A 20,649-nucleotide genomic window follows, 5' to 3' on the forward strand; every position below is an offset into this window, starting at 1 on the left:
CTCAGTGTGTTCTTCTATTTCTTTCATTAATGCTTTGTAATTTGCTTTGCAGAAATCATTCATATCCTCAGTTAAACATTGTATACCAAAGTTACATAAGATTTGTCATAACTCTTGTTCATGGGACCAAGCTTAGAGTTCTTTCTCATCCATAGCATTGACTGCATACGAATGATTGATTTTTGTGCGCTGATTTTATATCCTGTAATATTGGTGAATTCTCCTATGAGTTCCAATAGACCCTTTATGGTATCTTTTGGTTCCCCTATATAAAGGATCATGTCATGTGCACATAGGGATAACTTGACTTCCTTCTTTCCAACTCATATTCTTTTGATATCTTTTTCTTGCCTAATGGATCTGACTACAACTTACAGAACTACAGTGAATAGGACTAGTGAGACTGATCATCCTTTTCTGGTTGCAAATCTTAGTGGGAGTGCTTCCAGCTTTTCCCAATCCAATATGATGCTGCCTGTGGGTTTGCCATATATTGCATTGATTATGTTGAGGTATGTTCCTTTTCTACCCAATTTTTAAAAGTTTTCATTATAAAAATATGCTGCATTCTATCAAAAGCTTTCTCAATATCTACTAACGTAATCATATTATTTGTATCCTTCATTTTGTTGCTGTAATGTATCAAGATTTTTAATTAATATATATTGAACCATCCCTGAGATAAATCCCACTTGATCATGTGGATGATCATTTTAATCTGTTGCTCCATTCAATTTGCTAGAAGTTTATTGAGGATATTTGCATCTATGTTGATTTAGGATTTGATTTGCGGTTCTCTTTTCTTGTTGCATTTTTCTCTGGTTTATAGAATAAGGTAATGTTGTTCTCATAGAATGAGTTTGGAAGGGTTCCATTGATTTCAATTGTTTTGAATAATTAAAGAAGAATTTGGGTTAGTTTTGCATTAACAGTTTGTTAGAAATCAGTAGTGAAGCTATCCAGCCCGGGACTTTTCCTTTTGTTTGGAGGCTCTTTATGAGTGATGCAGTTTCAGTTTTGGTTATTGGTCTATTCAGGTTTTCTGTTTTTGTACCTCAATTTGTAAATTATACATGTCCAGAAATCTATATTGTCCAATTTGTTGGCATATAGCTGTTTGCAGTAATTCATTATTATTCTTTGTGTTTCTGTGATATCAGTTGTAGCATCTTCTTTTTCCTCTCTGATTTTGTTAATTTGGGTCTCTCTCTCTCTCTCTCTCTCTCTCTGATTAGTTTGAACTATGAATTCTCAATTTTACTTATTTTTTCAGAAAACTAGCTCTTCTTCATTTCACTGATCTTTTGCATATATATATATATATACACACACACACACATATATTTTATTTCTTTAAAAAGAAACTACTCCAAATACAATGCAAAGAGAAAGTAGAATATATTCACACAGCATCACACAGCAAATCATGTTGTGGGATAAATTCCAGAAAGTTAATGCAAATGTAATTGGATTCTCCAAATGGTAGATGGAGGAAGATTTTGCAAAATTGGAAGGACTAAAATGTGGGTTGGATTTTGTAGAACAGTAGCCTAAGCCATCAAGTAGGAAGCCTACATCTCACATTAGAGTGCTTGATTTAAGTCTTGGTTACTCTACACTTTCCATCCCTCTTTCTGCTCCTGAATCTGGGAAGATGCATGTAATAGTCCATGTACTAGATTTCTGCCTACCATGTGGGACGCCCAGATGGAGTTTCTGGCTTCTGAGTTCAGTCTGGTCTAGCCGTGGCTACTGTAGGCATTTGCAGAGTGAACCTGCAGATGAAAGATCTCCCTCTCCTACTCCCTCTCCTTCCATCACTTCCTCTCTGCTACTCTACCGTCAAAATAAATAAATCCTAGGGGAAAAATAACTAATGGTCAAATTTTCCAAATTTAACGAAAACTATAAATCCACAAAGCCTAAACTGAGCAAACCACAAACACTGAAAACATGAAGAATACTGTGCAAGGCTACACCAAACAAACACTTGTATACAGCCAATAAATTGGAGGATGGCTCAGTTTTCAGCAATGCAAAACTGGAGTGACATCCTGGTATTTTTTTTAATGATCAGTTCCTAAAAGTATTTTAAAAAGTGAAGATGTGTGTGAATGTTCAGGTTATTCTTAATTAGTTAGTCCGAATTGTCCATTAAGAATTCTGTGACAATTTACCTTCCTTCTAATTGTGGAAAAATATGCTAATTTTGTTACTCTGTTATCTACTTAATTTCTTCTTGAGAGCCATTATTATTCGTGATTAAGAGTGCAGCTGTGTGTTAGATTGATCAGATTCAACTTAAAACTTGTATGTCCTTGCGAGAATTAAACAACTTCTCTGTACCCATTTCTCATTCATTCAGTGTGTTTATTACTCTAAATATCTCATTGAGTGGTTTTTGAGGCATGAAATTTCAAATATAAAACACCTGGAACATAGAAAGCACTAAATAATGTGAGTTATGATCAAATGTACAATTTGCTTTTTTTTTTTTTTGACAGGCAGAGTGGACAGTGAGAGAGAGACAGACAGAAAGGTCTTCCTTTTGCTGTTGGTTCACCCTCCAATGGCTACCGCGGCCGGCGCGCTGCGGCCGGCGCGCCACGCTGATCCGATGGCAGGAGCCAGGAGCTAGGTGCTTTTCCTGGTCTCCCATGGGGTGCAGGGCCCAAGCACTTGGGCCATCCTCCACTGCACTCCCTGGCCACAGCAGAGAGCTGGCCTGGAAGAGGGGCAACCAGGACAGAATCCGGCGCCCCGACCGGGACTAGAACCCGGTGTGCCGTCACCGCTAGGCGGAGGATTAGCCTAGTGAGCCGCGGCGCCGGCCCAAATGTACAATTTGTAATCTACTATGGATTCCCTTTCTGTTATTTTTGTTATTGTTATTTCATTCTTTATTTCACTACTATTATTTTAACAGAATCATGGAAACAGAGGTAATACATATTCTAAAACCAGTAAGGCTTTATTTTCAGGGTCGGATTTACAGACCTCAGGGCAAAGCAATACAGGGCTTCTCTTTCAGAAGGTCTTATACTTGGAGTTAAAAGCTCTGAATTCATTACCTAGCAATTCATAACAATGCACACTTGAAGTTTATAAGTCTTGCATATGTGAAGTCCAGCTGGACAATGAGACAAGTCCTGGGAACCTAGAGCCTCAACCCACACCTGATCCATATCCCAACATCCTGGTGAAGTATTAATTGCCTCCTCACTCCCTTGCTTCCTGGTACCCATTCTGCCCAACTTCTCCATCAACGCCCTCACTTATTGTTTTTACCCCCCACCACTGATGGTGGCTGGCTCAGGAACTGAAAGTATCAGAGGGGCCGGCAACGTGGCTCACTCGGTTAATCCTCCACCTGTGGCGCTGGCATCTCATATGGGTGCCCATTCTTGTCCCAGTAGCTCCTTTTCCAGTCCAGCTTTCTGCTGTGGCCTGGGAAGGCAGTGGAGGATGGCCCAGGTGCTTGGGCCCCTGAACCCACATGGGAGACCAGGAGGAAGCACTTGGCTCCTGGCTTTGGAATGGTGCAGCATGGGCCCTGGCAGCCATTTGGGGAGTGAACCAATGGAAGGAAGACCTTTCTCTCTGTCTCTCTCTCTCTCAATGTCTATAACTCTACCTGTCAGATATATAAATAAAAAATAAAATAAAATAAAAAAAGAAAGTGTCAGAGTCTGAAGTGCATATCTCACATCACTTTATGGCAAGACATGTGATGGCAACTCTTACCAAGGACTAGGCTTCCCCGTGACATATTCAGCAGGCAACTCAGTGGGAGAAAATCAGCAAATTGTCTACTATCCATAAGTCAAGTACAGAAGTTGCAATACACTTGAAGTTTGCCTGGTCGTCATGGATTGATAGTGGCACTGGGCTGTGAGTTTATGGAAGGGAAAATACTTTGCTCAATTCATTTCCCTTATCAAAACATCACCCATTTGACTGGTAGGCTAATAGGGGTGTTAGAGTGGGCAGATATGAGGTCTTCCTTGCGTACCCATGTGCTTAAGAAAACATTGTATGCCTCAACATTCACTGTTTTCCCCTCCCATTGTTTCTGAGTCTGGTTTATGTTTGTTTCTCCTGGCCAGTTTCGGGTATTCTCTATGGTTGAGCCAAAAAAATAAAATAAAATAAAATATAAACTGTTAAACACTGGTTATTTCACATTCCAGTTACATGCTTTGATAATTTTACTTTAGACTATAGTATTAGGATATAAAGATGAATTGTAGATAACTTGATAATTAAAATTTAATGTCCTTTTTACCTTGAACAGCAATAAACAGTAAATAAATATCATGACAGAAAGATCATGGAAGAGAAATCTTTGTTAATATTTTAGTCGTTCTTTTCCCACAGATAATCCTGGATAATCTCCCTATCCCAAGATCTGTAACATGAATTCCATTTTCAAAGTACATTTTCCTCTGTTTATTAATCTATCGATAAACATGACATGAAGAGATAAATTTCATTTAGGCCAGAAATCTAACATAAATATCATACCCTAACTCAGAGCACCTATGCTTACAGTAAAACAACTGAACACCTACAGGAAATTAAGTCAAATCCTGTGATCAAATGTATGCTAAGATTGGGCACAATATGGAAGAGGAAATAAACAACACCATTTTTTTCAGGTTGTTTTATTTAGGCATTGAGCACAGAGGTAGCAAAATGTTAAAGCTAAACTTACCTGCAAAAAATGTAGGTCTCAGTTATTCTTCAAGTGATCCATATATTTTGTATATCTAGTGTACAGTGGAAAGGTCAGTATCCTATGGTGAATTAGGAAATATTGATCTATGTTCACACAGGGATCATCCAGGCCATACAGTGAAGTGGGAAAACAATTAAATGCCCCCAGGTTTCAAATTCTGTCAAATACATAATATTCAAACATTTTAGCAATATTTTAAAAATATTTTCACATATAATGAGCTAATCAAAAAAAATTCAATAACATTCCTGCATATATCATTGCTTCTTTGAGGTAATTTCGAACTTTGGAAATTGTCATGAATGTATATTCAGCTTTGATGAACTTGTCTCTTAACTACATTTTAATAAGAAGAACAATTTTAAAAATGTTCCAGATTTCTGAGTGTTGTCTCTTTCTCCTGAATACTGTTTTATAATTTAACCTTAATCATGTCTTATTTTTATTATCCATTTCAAGTTTTAAAAGTGTTGCATGTTCAATTTCAAAAAAGGTTTAAAATTATAAAATGATTTATTAAAAGTTGTATACATCTGCATATGTGTGGGGGAAACATTCTCATCTCTCCACTCAAAGGATGGACTCAGACTCAGGAAGTGCAGCAAAAATGAGACTTTGTTGCAAGATCGGGAGTCAGGTAGGCAGGTGCACCTGGTTACAGCAACCTCTTTATTCCCTAGCATGCAGATCTCTCCCCTGGTTCCTCACTGGCTGAGTACTACAGGGCCACAACCTTCCTGGACACCACCTAAGTTTTATTATCTCCATTTATTTTAGTTTTGCTAAGTTAACCACCTCTGACATTCTATGTGAAAACACTCTGTTTGCTCTGGGACTTTCCAGGTGTTATGTACCTTGCCGTTTGTAACCTACATGTTATGCTAGCCAGCTACATGCAATTTTCCACATATCTGCAAGCTATTATGCTAACTGGCTGTTCATAATTTTCTATTCACAGATGAACACCTTACTTTGAAAATGAACCAAATGTCTTTACTTCTCACAGTGTATATATCTGTTTTCTGTGTCTTTGAACCCCAGAGGGATAAGTATTCTTAATATTTCCTTCTTTATTTTCTATGTATGTTTTGCAGAGGCAATTTCAAATTTCCCATGAAATTTTATATTTTGCTTATTTTTAACATTACAAAATAAATGTCCTTCATTTCCTTAGTATTTTAAAAGAAAGTATCAGAGCAATGTCTGCTTATTCCTAACTAGTATTATTTCCATTCTATGACAATATTCATAATCTATGCACAAAAAAGGAAAGAAAGTTGTTTTCTTTTCACTCTCATGTCCAACCCATTGATAAATCATATTATAAGCAGGATTGCACTGTATGTTTTTCAAAGCTGAATCCATGCAACCATGCCCTAAAAGCACCTTCTTCCCCAAAAGTGTAGTTCCAGTTACCAAGAATTTCTGATTCCCCACTGCTCTGATTTGCTGCTCTTATGGATGGTCTTTTCTTCAATTCCCTTGTCTGACTCCAATCAATAGCCTGGCATCAGTAATCATCACCATTCTATCCTCAGGAGCTCTTTCTTCAACAGCCGTTCTAGTTCAGTCTGACAGGTATCTTATCATCTTTCGCACATGTGTCCCTATTAAAACTAAGCCACAGAATAGCATCTATGAAATACTTTTGCACTGACAAGTGATTAACTACCTGTTATCGTAAGGCAACGACCTGGGTATAACCTACTGTTTTCTATTACTTTGCTCACATTTGCTGGACTCTAAGCTATTTTGCTGCTTATTATTTTGTCCGGACTGGAATTCCTGTTCAGGTGCTCATTTTACCTTGATGCTTTATATTCTTATTTCTTCTGCACCTATTTTAACATATCTTATTTATCTCATTCTACCTACAATTGTTTTTCTCCTCAGTGGTTAACTTCTGCTCATACTTCAGATCTGTCATTTCCTCACATGATCTCTATTGACCTTACAATGCTGTCTTAATTGTAGCTTTGTCTTCATTTGGGTGATTATTTGATCCATAGCCCTTTCTCCTCACTTATTATTTTCATGAGAGTGTAATTTCCTTATGTTTTTGCTTACTTGTTTCTGTGCTGAATGTTCTTTGATCAGCATTCAGGATTGTTGATTGAATTTAGAATTAAATGAGTATGGACTGCAGAGCTAATACAGCTGAGAGTTGTTTTTGTAAGAGTAATATCTATATTGTTCTAAATAGCATCCTATCCTCTTGCACAATTTTAAGAGAAACAATAGTATTAATCACTGTGTACAGCAACTATGTATTGCTTTACCACTTCTCATATCAGAAAAACAAACATAAATCTGATGTAAGAACTCTTCCATGATCAAAAATTTCATTAATAATAGATGTGAACTTAACTGTATCTGGAACCAGAATTGATACTTTGTACATGCTCTATATCATTCCTTAACTAGGAAGCAAAAATACATTTACTAAAAGTGTATATCAAAGCAACCTGAGCTAACTCAAAAATAACTCATTTAGACTTCAGATTAGCCAGTTAACATGTAAACTCCTTTTAGAATTCCCTCACACGTGAAAACAGTCGTCTTCCACTTTCCACAGGTCTGTGCTTTACAGAATGCTGAAGCCCAGTGGTAAGGTGACTTAAGTTCCACAGTCTGGAGAGACAGGACTCCTGGAGTTGCCCTCCATTACTTTAAATGGAAAATTAGGTTGTTTGATAATTAAAGATTTTAAGTAGGCAATTTATTGGTGGTGGGGCGATGGGGGAATCATATTTTACTACCAAATAAGCAAACCCCACACAGCTTTAAAAGTTTGAAAGCCAATAAATTACACCAATAAAACTGAGAATAGATTTCCAGTTCAGTGAGCATTCCTCTTAATAGAACTCATCTACAGCTGAAATCAGGGAAAAGCAGTATCCTCATCAACCGTGTGGGAGTCCCCTTCTCTAAAGAAAGGCACTCACTGAACAGAAGGCTCCTCAGGCTGCAGGAAGACTCCCAGAAAAGACTCACCAAAAGGAGCCCTTATACCACGGGGAACTCCACATTTAAGATTCTGTCGTCTCAAGGAGCAGCTGCGGAGTGAAGCTGAAAGGCTCTGTTCCTTTCTATTAGAAGCCTTGTAATCTCGGATAACTTGGTGTCCTCACTAATTTTTGATAAATATAAAAGTGAAAAACCAGCTCACACGATCTAGTAAAGATAAAATTGTTTAATGGGGGCCGGTGTTGTGGCGTAGTGGGTAAGGACACCGCTTGCAGTGCCGGCATCCCATATGGGCGCCAGTTCAAGTCCTGGCTGCTCCAATTCTAATCCAGCTCTCTGCTATGGCCTGGGGAAGCAGTAGAAGTAGGCCCAAGCCCTTGGGCTCCTACACCCATGTGGGAGACCTGGAAGAAGCTCCTGGCTTCTGGCTTTGGATCAGCGTGACTCCAGCCATTGCAGCCAATTGGGGGTGAGCCAGCTGATGGAAGACCTCTCTCTTTCTTCTTCTCTCTCTGTATAACTCTGCCTCTCAAATAAATAAAATCTTTAAAAATAAATAAATAAATAAATAAAATGTTTACTGTACATACAAAGTGATATATATTTTGTTGATTTTCACTTACCACAAGGTAGGCAATTCATTACCAATATTAACAAAAAAATGATATTTTAAGCATTTAATCTCAAATAAGCTATTTTGATAGATTCAGTGGGGATTAGAAGAAGCCTGAGGCATATCCCAGCTGTGCAGGTGCATACAATCTACTTGCCCAAAGAAACCAGTATCAGACTGGAGACCTCCAGAAGCAAACAGAAAATGTTCTCACACTGAATTATTTTTCCATTGTTTCCCTCCTTCACACAACTAAGCACAGAAAGTTTTTAAGTAAAAGTAGCTCTATATATTTTGTAGAATAGTTTGAAAAACAAGATGTTCATAACAAATACACATAAATAGTGTTCCTGTGATCCAACAGAAATTTTCAAAATTCATTTCATCATGAGCCTTAGTAAGCGTTCATGTTGGTCACCATTGATTTTCCTGCAAATTGAAAGGATAAATGGTGATTCCAGATTATTTCTTATGATAAGGAAGGCATGCACAGATTTTAACAACAAAGGCACATTATTACTGATGCCAAGTTATCCTTTATTTCTTTTTTTTCCTTTATTTCTTGTAGTGTCTCTGCTTTTTCAAATATGCCTCAAATCATCATTTGAATATTCAGGGAATTGTTCTGACAATATAATGATTAGCACTGACTCATTTTTCTATCATCACTATCAAAATGGATCCCTACTCGTTTGAATAGATAAGTATGTCAGCAAGGATTAGGATTAAGATTCAGTCACATAAAACATCATGCTGCACTGATATAGTTAAAACCTTTAATATAATCTTATCAAAAATAGTATCTGGGAACCCTCTAGAACATAATAGAAAAAGAGTTCTTCATATGGTAATGGATTCAATTACCTTGCTACCACTCTAAAAATCTTACATCTTTTTGACATCTCAATGTTATTTCTTTTGTTGAATACTACAACTTTTGGTCAGTTGGCTTATTCATGATTTCACAGAATTAATTTGTTACTGGTTTATACTTCCCTCAAGCAGGAAATGTACCTGTTATATAATATTATCATGACAATTGTGCACCCAGTACCTAATTAACTTGAAGAAAAATTTGGACAGGGCTTTTTTAAGAGGAATTTCTCACAGGCAGGGTTATTAAACATGTTAATATCTGTTCTCTACTCATTCAGAACATGGGCAAAATAATCACCACTTTGATTTATAGGAATTTGCTTTCTGAGCAGGAACTTAACCCAAGACAGTGGTTTTCAAACACATTTCAATTCTTATTTAGTAGAAGCAAGGATGACCCCATACTTCATCAACAATAAGTTACTCTCCTGTTAAACTTGCTGCTAAACGAGGAGCTACAGTCCTATTAAAATCCAGTTAAACATGCATCACATTGATAGATATAATTAGAACAACTGTAGAGGGTAAATGGCTCAAGCACTGTAGCTGCAAGAACTGTAGATCAGTGTTACAAGGGAAAATAATGGACAGTCTGCTAGGGATTTGTTTCTGCAATGACTCCTCTTCGTTGTAGCAATTTTATTTATTACCTTTCAGCTATTTTTAATAATTTCTCTAACCACTGGGAAAGGATTGTTTTGCTTTCCCATTTGCTTCTACTAATAAGGATATTGTGTCTGCTTTCATAGGGAAAATCAGACATTTTAGTAACAACATAGATTTTGCAATAATGCTCTACACTATGTAGCACTTAAAGATATTTTTAAATCACTTTTTCATTTTTCTAATGTTCACTCCTCAAACTATCATATAAAACTTAGATATAGATCTAGTTGTCTTTCTCACTGGGATGTAATTAGTAGGAACTGCCACCCTAAACGCTGCAAGAATTAGGTAGCAGATGCAGTTACTGGTTTCTTTACATACTCTTCGACCCTCCCACAGCAGCTCTAACAATTTTTCACCATTTGGTTCTTTGTGAGACATAGTGTTGTATCTACAAGAAGGCAAATGTAGAATTTATTGACTATTTTTGGCCCTCATAACTGCTAAGTATGGAAGTCTGCACAGAGGAGTTGGTTTTTTTTGGATTGACCATCATTGACAGTTAAAGAAGTTCTTTAGGAAAAGAAGTATTACTCACAATCATAGCTTGTATGCTTACCGAAGAGAAGAATAAATTATTTTCTATTAGAAATTATTTTCTTCAATGCATTCTTTATGCTTAGTCCTTCAGGATGGCTTCACTCATTTTTTTTAAAAGTTGTTTTGAGTAACCACAATGTTAAAGCACTAGTTTTACCACCTTATATGCTACAAATGAGTAAGAGTTAAATTTTATGTTCAAGAAGCTTCATATTAATAACGAAAGAAGAACAGAATAAGAATGAAAATACCTAATTCCTTGAAAAGAGTACAACTGATAAACTCACACCATTCAGATAGAAGAAATTTTCTTCATTTGCAGTGCTCAAAGAAGTTTTTGTGGGGGAAGAAGGTATTGATTTGTCATTGAAGGAGCCTAAATGTGTATGAGTGGGATATTAATTTCATATTCATATAGTGGGATGCAGACTGAAGTGAGCAAAGGCAAAGACACAGGAAAGGCCAACGTGAAACAACATATGAGTAGACAATGACTTCAGGAGAGGAGTCATCCTGGGGAAGAGTGAAAAATAAGGATGTTAGCTCATGGTATTAATAAAGTGAGAAGGATATCAATGGACTGTCAAAGACCTTGCATGATTTATGCTCAAATAAACAGCAAAAGGTGTATAATGCATTTTTATCTTATTGTCTTGAGCATTTAATGTGAGAGTTATCTTTTTAACATTTTTAAGTGTACAGCACAGTATTAACTATCTGTACATCTTGTGCAGCAGATCTCTAGAGCTTGTTCATCTTACATAGCTTACACTTTATATTCCTCAGTTGGAAAGTCCACTTCTCCCATCCCTAGCCCTCGACAACCACCACTCTCCTCTGTTTCCACGAGTCTGCCTATTTTAGATGTCTCACAGAAACACAATCATGCAGTATCTTTTTTGTGACTGGCTTGTTTCACTTGGCACAATGCCCTTTAGGATCATCCATGTTGTTTCAAAAGACAGAATTTCTTTCTTTTTTAAGGGCTGGATAATATCCCATGGTATGTACCATGCTTTTTAAAATCCATTTATCTATCAGTGGACGTTTAAGATGTTCCCACTTCTTGACAATTGGGAACATAGAAGTGCTGATATATTTGAGATTTTGTTTATTGATAAATACTCAGAAGTGAAATTGCTGGGTCTTCTGGTCATTATATTTTTAATATTTTGAGGAACCACTATACTGTTATCCATTGGTGGCTATACCAATGCTGTAGAAGTGCTCCAGTGTCTCCAAATCCTTGCCAACTCTCATTGTCTTCCTTTTTTTATAGCCATCCTGATGGGTAGGAAATGTACCTCATTTTGGTTTTGATTTACATTTCACCCATTAGTGATGATGAGCATCATTTCATCTATCTGTTGGCCGTATGTATATCTGCTTTTGAGAAATGTAGATTGAAGTCCTAAACCCATTTTTAAACTGGATAGGTTGTTTTTACTAATGAATTGTAAGGATTCCTTACATATTTAGAAATTAATCCCTTATCAGGCACATGGCTTGCAAATTTTTTTTTCCTATTTCATAGATTGTCTTTCACACTATTGATTGTTTCATTTGCTGTAAAAATACTTAGTAATATCATATGAGAACATTTTCCCAATTTAGAGAAAGATATGGACATCCAAATACAGTAAGCACATAGAAACCCAAGCAAAGATGATCAGAAAATATCTTTACCACAAAACATTAGTCAAATTTTCAAAAGTGAAACATAAAGAAAACATCTTAAAGTTTTCAAGAAAGAAATGCCAGGTTGCCTTTAAAGGATCTCCAAATAGAATGACAGCAGAGTTTTCATCAGAAATCCTACAGGCTAGAAGAGAAAGGAAAACAATAGTCCACATTGTAAACAAACAAACAAAAATAACCACCAAAACAACAACAAAAAACCTCTTTCAACCTAGAATATTTTACCCAGTGGACTCCCATCTATAAATGAAGATAAAATAAATAACTTTCAAGAGTAGTAAAAATTGAATGAATTTGTTACCTGGCCAGCCTTTAAAATGATACTTAGGATGTACTACACTTAGAAACAAAGAATCATGAAAGAATGTGAAGGCAGGAAAACATCCTAGCAAAAGAACAAAGGAAATTGAAGGCAAACAATAGGAATATTTATAGAAAAATGGCAGGACCAAGTCATTATTTATCCATAATATCCTTGAATGTAAATGGATTAAATTTTCTAATTAAAAGATATGGACAGGCTAAATGGATTAGAAAATAAAATCCATCTATGTACTTTCGACATGAAACACACTTCAACTTTAAAGATACACAAAGACTGAAAGTGAAAGGATGGAAAAAGATATTCCAAGCAAACTGAAATCAAAAATGAGCAGGAGTATGAATACTCATATCAGACAAAATAGATGTTAAGGCCAAAACTATAAAAAAGAAAGACAAGGTAATTATGTAATGATTAAGGGATTAACTCAACAGGAAGATGTGACTATAGTAAATCTATATGCACCAAATGCTAAGGAACCCAGATATTTAAAACACATGTTAATTGATCTAATGGGAGACATAAGACAATAATGAAGGACTTCAACACTGCATTTTTATCAGAGGACAGATCAACAGAACAAAAATCAACGAAGAAACAACAGATTTAATCTACATTATCTACCAAATAGATCTAATTGATATCTACAGAACACTTTACCCCACAGTTACAGCATACACATTCTTTTCATCAGAGCATGGAACATTCTCTAGGATAGACCGTATACTAAGCCATAAAAAATTCTCAACAAATTCAAAACAAAAAATAAAATCATACCATGTATCTTTTCTGATCACAATGGAATGAAGCTGGAAATTAACAACATAAGGAACCCTAAACATTTTGAGATTTGATTATTGTTTATGGCCCATGTCTATACTCCTGAAGGATAGTGGTTTTTCTACCTACTACTTGTTGAATTCTGTGTTTAGTGGAGGGGTAAGCATTTGATTATGAAGAAAATTGGAAGTATGTCATTGTAAAATTTAAAAGAAAAATAAGAAAAGGAGGGAAAGAAACAAATTAAAAAAAGAAAAGGAAGGAGATAGGATTGAGGGAGGAAAAAGTGGGGTGGGGTGGGAAATGTTATGCTTTTAAACCATATATATGAAATATATGAAATTTGTCCCTTTTTAAAAACAAAGAAGTAAAATAAAAGAAACCATATAAAATACACAAACACACACAGGCAGAACAATGAGCACCTAAATGAAAAGTGGCTTATAGGAGAAATCAATATACAAATAAAAAATTCCTTGGAATTAATGAAAATGACAACACAACATATCAAAACTTATGTGATATAGCAAAAACAATGTGAAGAGAAAAATTTATGACAATTAGTGCCTGCATCAAAAAATTGTAAAGATATCAAATAAGTGATCTAATGGTTCAGCTCAGGGACCTTGAAAAACAAGTATAAACCAAACCCAAAACTAGTAGGAGGAAAGAAATAATAAAAATTAGAGAAGAAATAAGAAAGAGAACTAGAAAACTATACAACAGATAAGTGAAATGAAGAGCTTTTTTAAAAAAATCAATAAACCACTGGCCCAACTAAACCAAGAAGATCAAAATTAACAAAATCAGAGTTGAAAAAGGAGATGTTACATTGATAACACAGAAATAATGAGAATTATCAGGTATCATTAAAACAACTATATGCCAACAAATTGGAAAATCTAGAAGAAATGTGTATATTTCTGGACATACACAGATCACCAAAATTGGAGGAAGAATAGATAGAAAATTTGAATAGACCAATAACAATTCTTCTTAAACTATTGAAAACAATGAAATGGGAGGGAATCCTCCCAAACTCTTTGATCACAGCATTATCTTAATTCCAAACCAAAAAGTGGAAACTATAGACCAATATCCCTAATGAATATAGATGCAAAAATCTTCAACACAATACTAACTAATCAAACCTGGCAACATATCAAAAAGATTACCCATCCAGATTAAGCAGGATTTATCCAAGAGAATTAGGGACGGGTTAACATATGCAAGTCAATAAACATGATGCATCATATTAACAAAAAGCAGAAATAAAAAAAATCTCATTAGATGCAGAGAAAGCTTTGATAAAATAGACCATTCTTTCATATATATAAAAAAACTTGTTAAAATTAGGTATAGAAGGAACATACCTCAACATAATCAAGGCAATGTATCACAAACCCATAGTCAATATCATATTGAAAGGCTAAAAGCTGAAAGTATTTCTACTAAGACCTAGAATTACATAAGGATGCCCACTCTCACCATTACTTTCAATATAGTTCTGGAAGTTTTAACCAGAGCCATTAGACAAGAATCAAAGGTGGAAGTCAAACTATCCCTGTTTGCAGAGGACATGATCTTAATATAGGGGAACCCAAAGACTCCACTAACAGACTATTGGAACTCATAAAAGAATCTGACAGAGTTGCAAGATATAAAATCAACACACAAAAATAAATGGCATTTTAGGGAGGAGGCAAGATGGCGGAATAGGAAGGGAGCACACTGATAGTTCGGGGAGAGACAGTTTAATAAAAGTGGAGATACTGCAGGTTCAAGGAAGAGTAGGGGAGGAAACAGCAGAAGAAACTCTTAAGGAACGCGTGATTCACAGCAGACCTGTGTGGAGAGCATGGAAGCCCACAGTTCGGGACACCAGCGGCAGACTCAACACACCAGCGCTGGAACGCAAAGTGAGCCAAACTTCAATAGCCTGAGACACCGGCAGGCAAGCGGAGAGAGGAGACTAGAGGGAACGACCCTGGGGGTAAAAGTTCACCAGGCTAACTGGAAGAGAGAGAGAGAAAAAAAGAAAAAGGTGACTGGTACGGACACGGGTTTCTCTCTCTCCACTCACCTCTCAAGGGCGAGCAAGACAAAGAGCAGGTGCCATCTTGGACATATGTCATGAGCAGAGCGACCTCAGGTCTGCACCGGCCCTGAGCCTAGCAGAAAAACCTGACTCTGGGCGGGGCGAATTAGCAGGAGATTAGGACCTAGTAAATTTGTGGTGCTACTGAACTGAGACTGTGAAAAAAGAGACGGTGGGGGAGAGAACTCACGGAATTCATGTGAGTACTCTCCAGAGATGCTACAGTTCCATAACTTTGGCAACCCAGTGGGAGACTGAAGGAGAATTTGAGCCCACTCTGAGGGCCGAACAGATTCCCTGTGTGGTCCTTGGGAAAGAGCTTCTGATCTCTGGCTCCTGTGGGTATATCATTTGCCTGCTAACTACCTCCAACTTTGTCCAGCTGTGCGGAATTAATTCCCTTTTGAATCAAAAGAAGAAAGAGAGAGAGAGAGAGGTTTACCACGCCTAACCTGGGAGTGTCACCTTTGGCACACCAAACAGAGCTCTCAGGCCACACCCATCTCAAGCCCTAAGGCTCCATCAAAAACAGATAGTCCACTTAATCTAGAGTCATAGTATAACAAGAAAAAGCACCACAGTGAAGAAACCAAATATCTCCAATATGCCAAATAACAAATGCAAAAACCAAGGTAATAAAAACAAGGAAGTCACCATGATGCCCTCAAATGAAAAAGACATCCAAATTCAAGATTATGAAGATGATGACATAGAAGAAATGCAAGGAGCAGATCTCAAAAAATTGATAGGAACATTAAGAAATTCTCAAAAACAAATTCTTGAACTACAGAAATCCTTAATGGACAAGATAGAAAATCTCTCTCGTGAAAATGAAATATTAAGGAGGAATCAAAATGAAACGAAACAACTAGTACAACAGGAAACTGTGATAGTGACTGAAGTGAAGAATTCAATAGATCAAATGAAAAACACAATAGAGAGCCTTACAAACAGAATGGGTGAAACAGAAGGGAGAATATCGGACTTAGAAGACAGAGAACAGGAAAGGATACAGTCAGACCAAAGAAAAGACGAGGAAATTAGGATTCTAAAACATATTGTCGGGAATCTTCAGGATACTATTAAAAAACCCAACATTCGGGTTCTAGGAGTTCCTGAAGGCATGGAGAGGGAGAAAGGATTAGAAGGCCTTTTTAGTGAGATATTAGCAGAAAATTTCCCAGGTTTGGAGAAGGACAGAGAAATCCTAGTACAGGAAGCTCACAGAACCCCTAATAAACACGACCAAAAGAGATCCTCACCACGACACGTTGTAATTAAACTCTCCACAGTGAAACATAAAGAAAAGATCCTAAAATGTGCAAGAGAGAAACGTCAGATTACTCTCAGAGGACCTCCAATCAGACTCACAGCTGACTTCTCATCAGAAACTCTACAAGATAGGAGGGAATGGCGAGATATAGCCCAGGTACTAAGAGAGAAAAACTGCCAGCCTAGAATATTATATCCTGCAAAGCTCTCATTTGTGAATGAAGGTGAAATAAAGACCTTTCATAGCAAACAGAAATTGAAAGAATTTGTTGCCACTCGTCCAGCCCTGCAACAGATGCTTAAAGATGTGTTACACACAGAAACACAGAAACACGGTCATCAATATGAAAGAAGATAAAGGAAGGAAACCTCACAGCAAAAGATCACAGGGAATTCAAAGCATATATTAGAACTTACCTTTGGCAAATGGCAGGGCAAAGTTACCACTTATCATTAGTCACATTGAACGTTAATGGCCTGAACTGTCCAGTTAAAAGACAATTGGCTGATTGGGTTAAGGAACAAAACCCATCTATTTGCTGCTTACAAGAAACACATCTTTCCAACAAAGATCCATACAGACTGAAAGTGAAAGGCTGGAAAAAGATATACCATGCCAACAGAAATGAAAAAAGAGCAGGCGTAGCCATCTTAATATCGGACAACATAAACTTTACCACAAAAACTGTTAAGAGAGACAAAGAGGGGCACTATATAATGATTAAGGGATCAATACAACAAGAAGATATAACAATTATCAATGTATATGCACCTAACTACAGGGTACCAGTTTATCTAAAAGATTTGTTAACGGACTTAAAGGGAGACTTAGACCCCAATACAATAGTACTGGGGGACTTCAATACTCCACTCTCAGAAATAGATCAATAGGACAGAAGATCAACAAGGATACAGTAGATTTAAATGACACTATAGCTCAAATGGATCTAACAGATATATACAGAACTTTCAATCCTACAGCTAAAGACTTTACATTCTTCTCAGCAGTACATGGAACCTTCTCTAGGATTGACCACATACTAGGCCATAAAGCAAGTCTCAGCAAATTCAAAAGAAGTAGAATCATACCATGCAGCTTCTCAGACCATAAAGGAATGAAGTTGGAAATTAGCAACTCAGGAATCCCTAGAGCATATGCAAACACATGGAGATTGAACAACATGCTCCTGAATGAACAATGGGTCATAGAAGAAATCAAAAGAGAAATCAAAAATTTTCTGGAAGTAAATGAGGATAACAGCACAACATACCAAAACATGGGACGCAGCAAAAGCAGTGTTAAGAGGAAAGTTTACATCAATAGGTGCCTACATCAAGAAATCGGAAAGGCACCAAATAGATGAGCTTTCAATTCACCTCAAGGATCTAGAAAACCTACAGCAAACCAGACCCAAATCAAGTAGGAGAAGAGAAATAATTAAAATCAGAGAAGAAATCAACAGGATTGAATCAAGAAAAACATTACAAAAAATCAGCCAAATGAGGAGCTGGTTTTTTGAAAAAATAAACAAAATTGACAGTCCATTGGCCCAACTAACTAAAAAAAAGAAGAGAAAAGACCCAAATCAATAAAATCAGAGATGAAAAAGGAAATGTAACAACAGACACCACAGAAATAAAAAGAATCATCAGAAATTACTACAAGGACTTGTATGCCAGCAAACAGGGAAACCTATCAAAAATGGATAGATTCCTGGACACATGCAACCTACCTAAATTGAACCAGGAAGACATCGAAAACCTAAACAGACCCATAACTGAGACAGAAATTGAAACAGTAATAAAGGCCCTCCCAACAAAGAAAAGCCCAGGACCAGATGGATTCACTGCTGAATTCTACCAGACATTTAAAGAAGAATTAACTTCAATTCTTCTCAAACTATTCAGAACAATCGAACAAAAGGGAATCCTCCCAAATTCTTTCTATGAAGCCAGCATCACCTTAATTCCTAAGCCGGAAAAAGATGCAGCACTGAAAGAGAATTACAGACCAATATCCCTGATGAACATAGATGCAAAAATCCTCAATAAAATTCTCGCCAATAGAATGCAACAACACATCAGAAAGAGCATCCACCCAGACCAAGTGGGATTTATCCCTGGTATGCAGGGATGGTTTAATGTGCGCAAGACAATCAATGTGATACACCACATTAACAGACTGAAGAAGAAAAACAATATGATTATCTCAATAGATGCCGAGAAAGCATTTGATAAAATACAAAACCCGTTCATGATGAAAACTCTAAGCTAACTGGGTTTGGAAGGAACATTCCTCAATACAATCAAAGCAATCTATGAAAAACCCACAGCCAACATCCTATTGAATGGGGAAAAGTTGGAAGCATTTCCACTGAGACCTGGTACCAGACAGGGATGCCCACTCTCACCACTGCTATTCAATATAGTTCTGGAGGTTCTAGCCAGAGCTATTAGGCAAGAAAAAGAAATTAAAGGGATACAAATTGGGAAGGAAGAACTCAAACTATCCCTCTTTGCAGATGACATGATTCTTTATTTAGGGGACCCAAAGAACTCTACTAAGAGATTATTGGAACTCATAGAAGATTTTGGCAAAGTAGCAGGGTATAAAATCAATGCACAAAAATCAACAGCCTTTGTATACACAAGCAATGCCATGGCTGAGAAAGAACTGCGAAGATCAATCCCATTCACAATAGCTACAAAAACAATCAAATACCTTGGAATAAACTTAACCAAGGATGTTAAAGATCTCTATGATGAAAATTACAAAACCTTAAAGAAAGAAATAGAAGAGGATACCAAGAAATGGAAAAATTTTCCATGCTCATGGATTGGAAGAATCAATATCATCAAAATGTCCATTCTCCCAAAAGCAATTTATAGATTCAATGCAATACCAATCAAGATACCGAAGACCTTCTTCTCAGATCTGGAAAAAATGATGCTGAAATTCATATGGAGACACAAGAGACCTCGAATAGCTAAAGCAATCTTGTACAACAAAAACAAAGCCGGAGGCATCACAATACCAGATTTCAGGACATACTACAGGGCAGTTGTAATCACAACAGCATGGTACTGGTACAGAAACAGATGGATAGACCAATGGAACAGAATTGAAACACCAGAAATCAACCCAAACATCTACAGCCAACTTATATTTGATCAAGGATCTAAAACTAATTCCTGGAGCAAGGACAGTCTATTCAATAAATGGTGCAGGGAAAATTGGATTTCCACGAGCAGAATCATGAAGCAAGACCCCTACCTTACACCTAATACGAAAATCCACTCAACATGGATTAAAGACCTAAATCTATGACCTGACACCATCAAGTTATTAGAGAACATTGGAGAAACCCTTCAACATATTGGCACAGGCAAAGAATTTCTGGAAAAGACCCGGGAAGCACAGGCAGTCAAAGCCAAAATCAACTATTGGGACTGCATCAAATTGAGAAGTTTCTGTACTGCAAAAGAAACAGTCAGGAGAGTGAAGAGACAACCGACAGAATGGGAAAAATATTTGCAAACTATGCAACAGATAAAGGGTTAATAACCAGAATCTACAAAGAGATCAAGAAACTCCACAAAAACAAAACAAACAACCCACTTAAGAGATGGGCCAAGGACCTCAATAGACATTTTTCAAAAGAGGAAATCCAAATGGCCAACAGGCACATGAAAAAATGTTCAAGGTCACTAGCAATCAGGGAAATGCAAATCAAAACCACAATGAGGTTTCACCTCACCCCGGTTAGAATGGCTCACATACAGAAATCTACCAACAACAGATGCTGGCGAGGATGTGGGGAAAAAGGGACACTAACCCACTGTTGGTGAGAATGCAAACTGGTCAAGCCACTATGGAAGTCAGTCTGGAGATTCCTCAGAAACCTGAATATAACCCTACCGTTCGACCCAGCCATCCCACTCCTTGGAATTTACCCAAAGGAATTTAAATTGGCAAACAAAAAAGCGGTCTGCAGCTTAATGTTTATTGCAGCTAAATTCACAATAGCTAAGACCTGGAACCAACCTAAATGCCCATCAACAGTAGACTGGATAAAGAA

The 20,649-nt window shown here is 36.9% G+C and overlaps 1 long non-coding RNA gene across 1 annotated transcript in view; it reads right to left on the reverse strand.

The window, feature by feature from the left end:
- Positions 1–20,649, reverse strand: part of LOC127485670 (uncharacterized) — a 401,588-nt gene that overhangs the window by 100,270 nt on the left and 280,669 nt on the right. The window lies entirely within an intron of this gene.

This window comes from Oryctolagus cuniculus, chromosome 7 (genome assembly GCF_964237555.1).
Source record: "Oryctolagus cuniculus chromosome 7, mOryCun1.1, whole genome shotgun sequence".
Lineage (NCBI taxonomy): Eukaryota > Metazoa > Chordata > Mammalia > Lagomorpha > Leporidae > Oryctolagus > Oryctolagus cuniculus.